The sequence below is a fragment of the Choloepus didactylus genome, chromosome 18 (genome assembly GCF_015220235.1).
Source record: "Choloepus didactylus isolate mChoDid1 chromosome 18, mChoDid1.pri, whole genome shotgun sequence".
In the NCBI taxonomy this organism is placed as follows: domain Eukaryota; kingdom Metazoa; phylum Chordata; class Mammalia; order Pilosa; family Megalonychidae; genus Choloepus; species Choloepus didactylus.
Window position 1 is genome coordinate 52,653,111 of NC_051324.1, and position 13,253 is coordinate 52,666,363.

Here is a 13,253-nt window from a genome sequence, read left to right on the forward strand (position 1 = left end):
GCCCCTGGGGGTTCTGAGAGGTCCAGACCTCAACCAGGGGGGCTGACACTGTGAGGGTTCTTGACTTAGCCACAGGAAAGAATTCAAGGACTGGTCAGTGTGTACAGCCAAGAAAAGTTTAATGCGTAGCAAAAATACACGCTGGAAGGAGGTGAGTGGTGGTGTTCTCCAAGGGAGGAGAAGCACTCCCCAGGGACTGGGACTCCTGTATTATAAAGACATGGAGGGGCCCTTCCCCTTTTGGTTATGCTAATGAGGAACAGATGAGCTGCACCTTTCCTTGGTTCTTTTCAGCCAGGATCTGACCTGAGTGAGGAGTACGTGTGTACGCGTGTTCATGCCAAAAGGAACTTCCTGTTATGGCTGTTAGGATCACTCTCCCCCTCCCTCTCTCCCTATGTGCCCCAAGTGGACCAAATAGACAAGATCCCTGCTCTGGAGTTTATATTCTATTGGGCTCAAGAGACAATACACAAATGAACGTATACAATGGTCCGGTGATGATGAGTACTGGTGAGGAAAACAAACTAGCCCCTGCTTGGGGTGTTGCCGGGAGGGACCCCTTCCCAAGACAGGCTTTTCCAGAAGACACAAACGACTGACTCACAGGGGCTTTCAGAGAAAATGGAACCATGGTCAGCCTGGTAGAGACAGCTTATCAGAATGGATAAACACACCATACTAATCGGTGTATATCTGCCCCCCACTCTGTAAGACACACAAACACTCTCAAAGTAAAATGAAAACTTAAATCAGCCAATGAGAACATGTCCTCGCTTCCTTCCACATTTGCCCTGCATAAGCTTCTTCTTTCCCTGCCTTGGGCACAGCTCCCTTCTGCTTCCTGAACTGGGTGCTGCCAGATTCATGAATGGCTCAATAAAGCTGTGAGAGCCTAAATTGCACGAAAAGGTTTTCTTCTACCAAGCACCAAGGGGAGAAATAAAGCTAGGTGAGGGAGAAAGGAAACGCCTGGGTGGATGGCAGGAGATGAAGCACAGCCAGCCATTATTATTCCCATTTTGCAGACCAGGAGGCTAAGCTATAGAGAAATGACTTGGCAGTTCTCATGATCTGTAATAATTATCTGTAATTTCTCTCAGATTCACACAGAAGGTAATGAAGCCCAGAGGGGTTAGGCAAGAAGTCCAAAGTCACACACTGAGTCACCGGGGTTTAGTAAACGGTCCGGCGGGCTTGAGCCCAGGTCTTCCGGGTCTCTGCTGCAAAGCGCTGCTCCGCCGGCTTCCTTCCTGCCCCTCAGCAGCCTGTCCCGTGTGGTCAGGCTCAGCGACACTTCACCTCTTCCTGGGCCGAAGTCCAAGAAAAATGTCTCTTCCGTCGAGTGGGCCTTTTCTAGGCTCCAGGCACGGCACTTCGATGGAAGGAGTGGTGGTCAAGCACGCAGAATCTGGCGCCAACCCACCTAAGATCAAATCCCACCTCTTCCTCCAGCTTGCTTGGGCAGTTTGCGCAACCTGTGTCTCCCTCAGCTTCTCCACAGGCCTGTTCACCTGATAAGTTTGGAGTGAGGAAACCACTTAGCACGACGCCTGATCCAGACAAGAAACGCGGTGGTTCAGGCTTCGCGGTCTTGAGGGTTAAAGGATCGGCCAGCTTAAGGTCGGACTGTGTGACAGTTTCACAGCCATGAGCCCTTCAGGGGAACCTCTTCGGACACCAGGACCCACATTCTAGGCTACCAGACCACGGCCGCCCCGTTAGGGCAGTTTATGGAACCCCAAGCCCGCAGGCATGCATTAACGTTTCCACGTCTCAGCTGGGGAAACTGAGGCTCGGGAGGTTAGACAGCTTGCCCCGCAAAAAGAGCCAAATAGAGCAGGACGAGTTCTGACGCCCTGGGCGGAGAGCCTGGCAGAACCGATCGCGCGTCCCGACTACTCTCTGCAGCCCCTGCAGGCGATCCCGGGCACTCGTCGGCTGCCGGCGCTCGGCTCTGTCTTCCGCCCCGACGCAGGCTCCGGGCCCTCCCGTTACTCCCCGAGCACACACTGGGGACCTCGTGGCTTCCTTTAGGAGACCTCGGACCGCTCCCCGCCAGCACCGCCCTGCCGCAGCTCCTCCGGCCGCCCACCCCCGATCCCGCTTCGCTCAGTCCTCGGGCGAGAGGCGAGGTCGCCGCGGGCCAGCTGCCGCTCCCGCGCGCCCGGCGGCCGCCAGGTGGGAGTCGGGCCGGCAGCAGCCACGCCTGGTGGCGGAGGAGCGGGCGCGACATGCAAATGACGAACTGCTCTTCAGACAGGGGCAGACGGGAGCAACGGGACTGTACACATTCTCTTTAAAATGTAGAGAATCCCAAGTTCTGGCCGAGAGACCGACGCTTTGCATCCACAGGAGTGGGCGGAAAACAAAGGAAGTGAGACCCGGAGTAAGCGGCAGGGTTCCAGCCGCGGGTTGAATATGCGCGACAGAGGGAGGGCAGCGGCGAGGCAGAGGACGCGAGCATCGCTTCTCGGCCTTTTGGCTAAGATCAAGTGTAGTATCTGTTCTTATCAGTTTAATATCTGATACGTCCTCTATCCGAGGACAACATATTAAACGGATTTTTGGAGCTGGGAGTCGGAATAGGAGCTTGCTCCGTCCACTCCACGCATCGACCTGGTATTGCAGTGCTTCCGGGAACGGTGCACCCTCCGGGGACAAAGTTTGTTGAACATCAGCAGAGTTGGTTCTACCGTGTTTTTCATGCTTCAGAAACTTTTGCCTTATGTACTTGATACGCTTTCTTTATCTGAAACAGCTTCTTGGTGAGAGAAACCATAGCATGTTCTTTTTCCTTAGCACATCAAATGGCTTCTGTTCTTGTGTTTTCTTTCTGGTCCCTAGATGTTCCTGTGGTTAAACGACCAACTGGTGACTCTCTACCAGTGCTCAGAGAGCTTTTCTCTTTTTCTCTCTCTCTTTTTCTCCCGTCTCTCTATCTTTCTTTCTTTTTAACCCTTGTTCACCTTTGTCAGGCAGATGTCATTTCTGTCTCATACCGTTAGATGCTGCGCATCCCTGTCTGGCCCCCCCACCCCCGCTTTTTCTTTCTTTGACCCATTTGTTTTTTTAATTATTAGAGAAGTTGTAGGTTTACAGAAAAGTCATGCATAGAATACATAAAACCCAGAGTTCCTACACTCCACCCTATTATGAACACTTTGCACTAGAGTGATACATTTGATACAATTCATGAAAGAACATTTTTGTAACTATACTATTAACTATATAATCCATTTTATACAATAGGGTTCACTGTGTTGTACAGTCCTATGTTTGTACAGTACTATGTGTTTTGTTTTTTATTTTTACTCTAGGAACATACATACAACCTAAAATTTCCCCTTCTTAACCACATTCACATATGTAAGTCAGTGGTGTTAATTACATTCACAGTGTTGTGCTACCATCACCAGCATGCATTACCAAAACTTGACCATCAACACCCTGGAGCATTTTATCAAAGGGGAAATGGAAGCCTGAAGAAGCAACCGGCTCAAGGTCAAGGTCATACAGAGCAGGGCCCTGCTGAGTCTAGACCTGGGTCTCTGATCCTCCCTGGGGGGCTTTTGTCAGGAGACCCCCGCCCCCAACCCAGCCTGCTTGTCTGGCCCCATTCAGGGCGGGCGCGGTGTTGGAGACCAGCTCTGGCCCTGGGCTTGCTGGATAGCGGGAGCCAGGACACTCTCTTCGGCCTTCCCGGGGCTCTGCGACCTTGGACCCTCATGCCCTCCTTCCCTCTGTTCTACTCACCTTTTCCATCTGTGAAAAATAAAACATGCTAAGTCCTCGGCTGCCTTCCTCAGTGAGATGTTCAGTCACCCCTGGAATGCTCCAGATGAAAGATGGTTTCTGCTTTCAGCAAAGAGCCAGGACTCCTGGGTTCCAGCCCCATTTGGCCAAGGGGTCCCCTTGGACCACTTTGTGCTTTGATTTCCGTATCTTTAAAATGGGAACGATAATAGGACTTTCCTCCTTGCATTGTCAGAATGATCAAATGAGTTAATATGTATGTAAAACACTTAGAATAGTGCCTGGCACACACTAGGCTGGCCCCTTTTTAAACCGCTCCCCAACTCCTACAGTCTTGTCTGTCCTCAGGAAATCCCTTCTGTCCTCATCTCCTTAGCCCTAAAGATTCTCTCTTTGCTGAAACCCGTCTGCCTTGAGGCACGGTTTCCCCGCAGATTTATCAAGCGGGAGCTGTTTCCCCCCTAAATTGACCTTTGAATCTCAGGCCTTCATTCTCTGCTACTCATGACCTACCCACCCCAGTTTGTTCAGATCCATTCCTTGAAGGTTTTAATTTCTAACTTCTTTGGCTTTCTTTAACGTGACTTCTGTCCTAACATCTGAGGAATTCAATATCCGCAAAGAAAAGATGGCTCCCGCCCTGGAACCGAAGGAAAAGAAGGAGCTCCTTGCTTAGTTCGTGATATATTTATTTGATCTTTGAACCTGATTCCAACCTTGGGAATTAATCCTAGGATGAACTAGTGGGAAGGGGGATGATATGTGGGGCAGCATGTGACTCAGGAGGAGAGCAGAGACATATATACCTCTGATACTAAGGTGGCCCCGCAGGAGACCAGATTCAAATAACCACCATGAACTCGGGTTTCTCCATTCAAGAAATATTTACTGGGCAACTACTATGTGCTAAGACTAAATGACAGGTGTATAGGGACGAAAAAGGCCGACAGGCCCCTAACCTGAGAGTTCACAACTCTTTTGGATAAAACAGAGAAATAAGTAATTACAGAGTCACAATCTCTAACCTGTAATTCCCACCTCCCGAAAAACATTTCTTTTTCATGAGTTGAGCCCTCATTCATTTGTCGGCAAAACAGAACCTCGAAAGATTTTGGTTATGAACCTATGAGAAAAGAGTTTATTTCTGGAACACAATCTGACCTCAATATGATTTGAAATCAGGAGAGAAATGGCTCTATGGAAAGAACACTATATTATAATTAAAATTGTTCTGAAAAAATGGTAGAAATAGGATGAGATAATGTACGTTCAATCTTGAATTTGCCCCTCTCAAAAGTATTTCTTTTATGTGTCTTGAAACTAACTTTCTATTGGTGTCTTGTCTGCCTTTCAACATATTGTCTTGTCTGCCTGTTGAATGTATACAGATATATACATATACAGATATTGCGCCGGTTTGAATGTATTGTGTCCCCCAGAAAAGGCCATATTCTTTGACACGATCTTGTGCGGGCAGACCTATCAGTGTTGATTAGTTTGTAACTCTTTGAGTGTTTCCGTGGAGATGCGCCCCACCCAACTGTGCCTGATGACTCTGATTGGATAATTTCCATGGAGGCGTTACCCCACCCATTCAGGGTGGGTCTAAATTAAATCACTGGAGCCGTATAAATGAGCTGACACACAGAAGTAACTCAGTGCAGCTGAGAGTGACATTTTGAAGAGGAGCTACAGCCAAGAGGGACACCTTGAAGAACGCACTGGGACTGAGAGAGGAGCTTCAGCTTACAGAGACATTTTGGAGACGGCCTTTGAAAGCAGACTCTTGCTCCAGAGAAGCTAAAAGAGGACAAATCCCCCAAGAGCAACTGAGAGTGTCATTCTGAAGAGGAGTTGTGGCCTAGAGAGGAACGTCCTGGGAGAAAGCTGTTTTGAAACCAGAACTTGGAGCAGACGCCAGCCACGTGCCTTCCCAGCTAACAGAGGTTTTCCGGACGCCATTGGCCATCCTCCAGTGAAAGTACCCAATTGTTGATGCCTTACCCTGGACGCTTTATGGCCTTAAGACTGTAACTGTGTAACCAAATAAACCCCCTTTATAAAAGCTGATCCATTTCTGCTGTTTTGCATTCCAGCAGCGTTAGCAAACTAGAACAGATGTATACGTATATATACATACATACATTCCTGGAGTCCCAAAAGAAAAAAGAGAAAAACCTCTTTGCAGCAAGGTTCAAAGCTTTAGTTCTGTAACGACTGTAAAGAAACCTGGACCTTAAAAGGAAACTGCCCCTGGAGTTTCCCGGAGGCAGCAGAAGGCTGCCAGGGGGCTGCCTCTGGAAAAGGCAAAGACATTCCCCGATTGTCCGGATCACAGCTTTAAGTGAAATAGATCTAATAATTGGAAGTAATTAAAAGCAGGGCGTAGAAACTCCCAAATCCCACCACCCTGATACAAAACTTGTAAATCCAACTTCGACAAGATAATCTCTTTCTTTCTGTCTCACCTATCACTTCCCCCAAGGCCTAAGCACCTAAGGAGCTATGAGGGAAGGGCTGGGTGCAGAAAGATGGGGGAGCTGTGGTTTAAAATTCTTTTTCCTTACCAGTTCTGGAAATTAAAAATGATAGGCATAGACTCCCCCTCCCCAGCCCCGAGGATCTGGGGGAAGGTGCGGATGTGTTGGACACCCTCAGCTGGACTGGTGTTGATGTTGTCACAAACATTGGGACTGGCGGTTTGATGTGCTGAGCCCTCGTTCACGGTACTTGCCCTTATGAAGCTCGTTACCGCAAAGGAGAGTCTAAACTTGCATGTAATTGTGCCTAAGAGTCTCCCCCTGAGTACCTCTCTGTTGCTCACATGTGGCCCTCTCTCTCTCTCTAACTGAGCCATCTCGACAGGTGAACTCGCTGCCCTCCCCCCTACGTGGGACCCGACTCCCAGGGTTGTAAATCTCCCTGGCAATGCAGAATATGACTCCCGGGGATGAATGTGGACCCGGCATCGTGGGACTGAGAGTATCTTCTTGACCAAAAGGGGGATGCAAAATGAGACGAAATAGTTTCAGTGGCTGAGAGATTTCAAATGGAGTCGAGAGGTCACTCTGGTGGACACGAGAGGTCCCTCTGGTGGACATTCTTATGCACTATATAGATAACACCTCTTAGGTTTTAATGTATTGGAATAGCTAGAAGTAAATACCTGAAACTACCAAACTCCAACCCAGCAGTCTGGACTCCTGAGGACAATTATATAACAATGCAGATTACAAGGGGTGACAGTGTGATTGTGAAGACCTTGTGGATCACACCCCCTTTATCTACTGTATGGATGAGTGGAGGAATGGGGATAAAAACTAAAGGACAAATGGGGTGGGATGGGGGGATGATTTGGGTGTTCTTTTTTCACTTTTATTTTTTATTATATGGTCTGGTTCTTTCTGATGTAAGGAAAATGTTCAGAGATAGACTGTGGTGACGAACGCATCACTATGTTATCATACTGTGGACAGTGAATTGTATACCATGGATGATTGTATGGTGTATGAATGTATTTCAATAAAACTGAATTTAATTAAAAAAAATGTCTCTGTAAGCTGAAGCTCCTCTCTCAGTTCCAGTGCACTCTTCAAAGTGTCCCTTTTGGCAGTAGCTCCTCTTCAAAATGTCACTCTCAGCTGCACTGAGTTCCTTCTGTTTGTCAGCTCATTTATATGACTCCAGTGATTTTATTTAGACCCTCCCTGAATGTATGGGGTAACACCTCCATGGAAATTATCCAATCAGAGTCATCACCTACAGTTGGGTGGGGCGCATCTCCACGGAAACACTCAAAGAATTACAATCTAATCAACACTGACATGTCTGCCCACACAAGATTACATCAAAGATAATGGCGTTTTGGGGGACATAATACATTCAAACCGGCACAGTATGATTCTAAAGAATCAGTTGAAAAAAAATTTCAGGATGTGAGAGGCTTCTTCTTAAATCATTTAAAGAAAATCCCACAATTAGGCCTAAGTATATTTGTCGATTGAGTATGTGATAAAGGTGGCATCTCAAACAGATGAGAAGACGGAAAATCCAACATATGATGTTGCAGCAAGTGAGTAGACATCCAGGAACAACAACAACAACAAAAAACATTGGGTCATACCTCAAATCATGGACTAGGGCAAATACCAAGTGGGCCAAAGAAATAAATGCAAAAAGACTGACAATTCAAAGGAGGATGGGCGAAGATATGCCCCCTAATTCATAGTGAGTGATACCATTGGTTAACACCCAAAACTCACACAACATGAGGGTCCGGCAAGTCTGAGGAAACCAGACACCTCCAGAAAACACTCACTTTGCTGTTCACATCACTGCCACTGGCTTGTAATACACTTGCGGCAATGGTAGCCAGGCCATGATGGCACAGCACCGTAGGTAGGGCACCCAGATAAGGGCTCACCGGGCAGCTGGGCCTGGTGTTGCCCTAACCTTTGCAAGCACTCTGGTCTGAGTACATTAATCTGAACAGGCTCATGGGGCATCCTGACACACATTAACCAAACTCACCAGAGACGGATGATGAGTTAGAAAGCTAAATCCTTAATTTGCAGGGGGCGATGCTCCTTTCCAGTGACAGAAAACTCATGTCTACAATCCAGGGCAACCCCCTCTAAAGATCATAATACCTGGGAAACCAAATTAGTCAGCAGACAATGGACTAATCAGAGGGGTAGTGGAAAAAAACGGTGAGGTCTGAAGAGCCATAAAAATTATCACAAGACAGGCAGTGTGCTAATCATGTTACATACACACATTGCATTATTTAATACTCATTTGACCATTTACTCAACAGATATTTACTGAATGCTTAGTATACGAGAGGCCCTGAGTACTGGGGATATGTTAGTTGTGATGCTGGAGAGCCCCTGGGGGTTCTGAGAGGTCCAGACCTCAACCAGGGGGGCTGACACTGTGAGGGTTCTTGACTTAGCCACAGGAAAGAATTCAAGGACTGGTCAGTGTGTACAGCCAAGAAAAGTTTAATGCGTAGCAAAAATACACGCTGGAAGGAGGTGAGTGGTGGTGTTCTCCAAGGGAGGAGAAGCACTCCCCAGGGACTGGGACTCCTGTATTATAAAGACATGGAGGGGCCCTTCCCCTTTTGGTTATGCTAATGAGGAACAGATGAGCTGCACCTTTCCTTGGTTCTTTTCAGCCAGGATCTGACCTGAGTGAGGAGTACGTGTGTACGCGTGTTCATGCCAAAAGGAACTTCCTGTTATGGCTGTTAGGATCACTCTCCCCCTCCCTCTCTCCCTATGTGCCCCAAGTGGACCAAATAGACAAGATCCCTGCTCTGGAGTTTATATTCTATTGGGCTCAAGAGACAATACACAAATGAACGTATACAATGGTCCGGTGATGATGAGTACTGGTGAGGAAAACAAACTAGCCCCTGCTTGGGGTGTTGCCGGGAGGGACCCCTTCCCAAGACAGGCTTTTCCAGAAGACACAAACGACTGACTCACAGGGGCTTTCAGAGAAAATGGAACCATGGTCAGCCTGGTAGAGACAGCTTATCAGAATGGATAAACACACCATACTAATCGGTGTATATCTGCCCCCCACTCTGTAAGACACACAAACACTCTCAAAGTAAAATGAAAACTTAAATCAGCCAATGAGAACATGTCCTCGCTTCCTTCCACATTTGCCCTGCATAAGCTTCTTCTTTCCCTGCCTTGGGCACAGCTCCCTTCTGCTTCCTGAACTGGGTGCTGCCAGATTCATGAATGGCTCAATAAAGCTGTGAGAGCCTAAATTGCACGAAAAGGTTTTCTTCTACCAAGCACCAAGGGGAGAAATAAAGCTAGGTGAGGGAGAAAGGAAACGCCTGGGTGGATGGCAGGAGATGAAGCACAGCCAGCCATTATTATTCCCATTTTGCAGACCAGGAGGCTAAGCTATAGAGAAATGACTTGGCAGTTCTCATGATCTGTAATAATTATCTGTAATTTCTCTCAGATTCACACAGAAGGTAATGAAGCCCAGAGGGGTTAGGCAAGAAGTCCAAAGTCACACACTGAGTCACCGGGGTTTAGTAAACGGTCCGGCGGGCTTGAGCCCAGGTCTTCCGGGTCTCTGCTGCAAAGCGCTGCTCCGCCGGCTTCCTTCCTGCCCCTCAGCAGCCTGTCCCGTGTGGTCAGGCTCAGCGACACTTCACCTCTTCCTGGGCCGAAGTCCAAGAAAAATGTCTCTTCCGTCGAGTGGGCCTTTTCTAGGCTCCAGGCACGGCACTTCGATGGAAGGAGTGGTGGTCAAGCACGCAGAATCTGGCGCCAACCCACCTAAGATCAAATCCCACCTCTTCCTCCAGCTTGCTTGGGCAGTTTGCGCAACCTGTGTCTCCCTCAGCTTCTCCACAGGCCTGTTCACCTGATAAGTTTGGAGTGAGGAAACCACTTAGCACGACGCCTGATCCAGACAAGAAACGCGGTGGTTCAGGCTTCGCGGTCTTGAGGGTTAAAGGATCGGCCAGCTTAAGGTCGGACTGTGTGACAGTTTCACAGCCATGAGCCCTTCAGGGGAACCTCTTCGGACACCAGGACCCACATTCTAGGCTACCAGACCACGGCCGCCCCGTTAGGGCAGTTTATGGAACCCCAAGCCCGCAGGCATGCATTAACGTTTCCACGTCTCAGCTGGGGAAACTGAGGCTCGGGAGGTTAGACAGCTTGCCCCGCAAAAAGAGCCAAATAGAGCAGGACGAGTTCTGACGCCCTGGGCGGAGAGCCTGGCAGAACCGATCGCGCGTCCCGACTACTCTCTGCAGCCCCTGCAGGCGATCCCGGGCACTCGTCGGCTGCCGGCGCTCGGCTCTGTCTTCCGCCCCGACGCAGGCTCCGGGCCCTCCCGTTACTCCCCGAGCACACACTGGGGACCTCGTGGCTTCCTTTAGGAGACCTCGGACCGCTCCCCGCCAGCACCGCCCTGCCGCAGCTCCTCCGGCCGCCCACCCCCGATCCCGCTTCGCTCAGTCCTCGGGCGAGAGGCGAGGTCGCCGCGGGCCAGCTGCCGCTCCCGCGCGCCCGGCGGCCGCCAGGTGGGAGTCGGGCCGGCAGCAGCCACGCCTGGTGGCGGAGGAGCGGGCGCGACATGCAAATGACGAACTGCTCTTCAGACAGGGGCAGACGGGAGCAACGGGACTGTACACATTCTCTTTAAAATGTAGAGAATCCCAAGTTCTGGCCGAGAGACCGACGCTTTGCATCCACAGGAGTGGGCGGAAAACAAAGGAAGTGAGACCCGGAGTAAGCGGCAGGGTTCCAGCCGCGGGTTGAATATGCGCGACAGAGGGAGGGCAGCGGCGAGGCAGAGGACGCGAGCATCGCTTCTCGGCCTTTTGGCTAAGATCAAGTGTAGTATCTGTTCTTATCAGTTTAATATCTGATACGTCCTCTATCCGAGGACAACATATTAAACGGATTTTTGGAGCTGGGAGTCGGAATAGGAGCTTGCTCCGTCCACTCCACGCATCGACCTGGTATTGCAGTGCTTCCGGGAACGGTGCACCCTCCGGGGACAAAGTTTGTTGAACATCAGCAGAGTTGGTTCTACCGTGTTTTTCATGCTTCAGAAACTTTTGCCTTATGTACTTGATACGCTTTCTTTATCTGAAACAGCTTCTTGGTGAGAGAAACCATAGCATGTTCTTTTTCCTTAGCACATCAAATGGCTTCTGTTCTTGTGTTTTCTTTCTGGTCCCTAGATGTTCCTGTGGTTAAACGACCAACTGGTGACTCTCTACCAGTGCTCAGAGAGCTTTTCTCTTTTTCTCTCTCTCTTTTTCTCCCGTCTCTCTATCTTTCTTTCTTTTTAACCCTTGTTCACCTTTGTCAGGCAGATGTCATTTCTGTCTCATACCGTTAGATGCTGCGCATCCCTGTCTGGCCCCCCCACCCCCGCTTTTTCTTTCTTTGACCCATTTGTTTTTTTAATTATTAGAGAAGTTGTAGGTTTACAGAAAAGTCATGCATAGAATACATAAAACCCAGAGTTCCTACACTCCACCCTATTATGAACACTTTGCACTAGAGTGATACATTTGATACAATTCATGAAAGAACATTTTTGTAACTATACTATTAACTATATAATCCATTTTATACAATAGGGTTCACTGTGTTGTACAGTCCTATGTTTGTACAGTACTATGTGTTTTGTTTTTTATTTTTACTCTAGGAACATACATACAACCTAAAATTTCCCCTTCTTAACCACATTCACATATGTAAGTCAGTGGTGTTAATTACATTCACAGTGTTGTGCTACCATCACCAGCATGCATTACCAAAACTTGACCATCAACACCCTGGAGCATTTTATCAAAGGGGAAATGGAAGCCTGAAGAAGCAACCGGCTCAAGGTCAAGGTCATACAGAGCAGGGCCCTGCTGAGTCTAGACCTGGGTCTCTGATCCTCCCTGGGGGGCTTTTGTCAGGAGACCCCCGCCCCCAACCCAGCCTGCTTGTCTGGCCCCATTCAGGGCGGGCGCGGTGTTGGAGACCAGCTCTGGCCCTGGGCTTGCTGGATAGCGGGAGCCAGGACACTCTCTTCGGCCTTCCCGGGGCTCTGCGACCTTGGACCCTCATGCCCTCCTTCCCTCTGTTCTACTCACCTTTTCCATCTGTGAAAAATAAAACATGCTAAGTCCTCGGCTGCCTTCCTCAGTGAGATGTTCAGTCACCCCTGGAATGCTCCAGATGAAAGATGGTTTCTGCTTTCAGCAAAGAGCCAGGACTCCTGGGTTCCAGCCCCATTTGGCCAAGGGGTCCCCTTGGACCACTTTGTGCTTTGATTTCCGTATCTTTAAAATGGGAACGATAATAGGACTTTCCTCCTTGCATTGTCAGAATGATCAAATGAGTTAATATGTATGTAAAACACTTAGAATAGTGCCTGGCACACACTAGGCTGGCCCCTTTTTAAACCGCTCCCCAACTCCTACAGTCTTGTCTGTCCTCAGGAAATCCCTTCTGTCCTCATCTCCTTAGCCCTAAAGATTCTCTCTTTGCTGAAACCCGTCTGCCTTGAGGCACGGTTTCCCCGCAGATTTATCAAGCGGGAGCTGTTTCCCCCCTAAATTGACCTTTGAATCTCAGGCCTTCATTCTCTGCTACTCATGACCTACCCACCCCAGTTTGTTCAGATCCATTCCTTGAAGGTTTTAATTTCTAACTTCTTTGGCTTTCTTTAACGTGACTTCTGTCCTAACATCTGAGGAATTCAATATCCGCAAAGAAAAGATGGCTCCCGCCCTGGAACCGAAGGAAAAGAAGGAGCTCCTTGCTTAGTTCGTGATATATTTATTTGATCTTTGAACCTGATTCCAACCTTGGGAATTAATCCTAGGATGAACTAGTGGGAAGGGGGATGATATGTGGGGCAGCATGTGACTCAGGAGGAGAGCAGAGACATATATACCTCTGATACTAAGGTGGCCCCGCAGGAGACCAGATTCAAATAACCACCAT

At 48.8% G+C, this 13,253-nt stretch overlaps 2 non-coding genes across 2 annotated transcripts; both read left to right on the forward strand.

Moving 5' to 3' along the window:
- Positions 1–2,465: 2,465 nt before the first annotated feature.
- On the forward strand, positions 2,466–2,656 carry LOC119515039. The gene has a single exon (XR_005212936.1). It is a non-coding gene; the product is annotated as a U2 spliceosomal RNA (small nuclear RNA).
- An 8,450-nt stretch (positions 2,657–11,106) lies between these two features.
- Positions 11,107–11,297, forward strand: LOC119515040. Its single transcript, XR_005212937.1, has one exon. It is a non-coding gene; the product is annotated as a U2 spliceosomal RNA (small nuclear RNA).
- Positions 11,298–13,253: the final 1,956 nt, after the last annotated feature.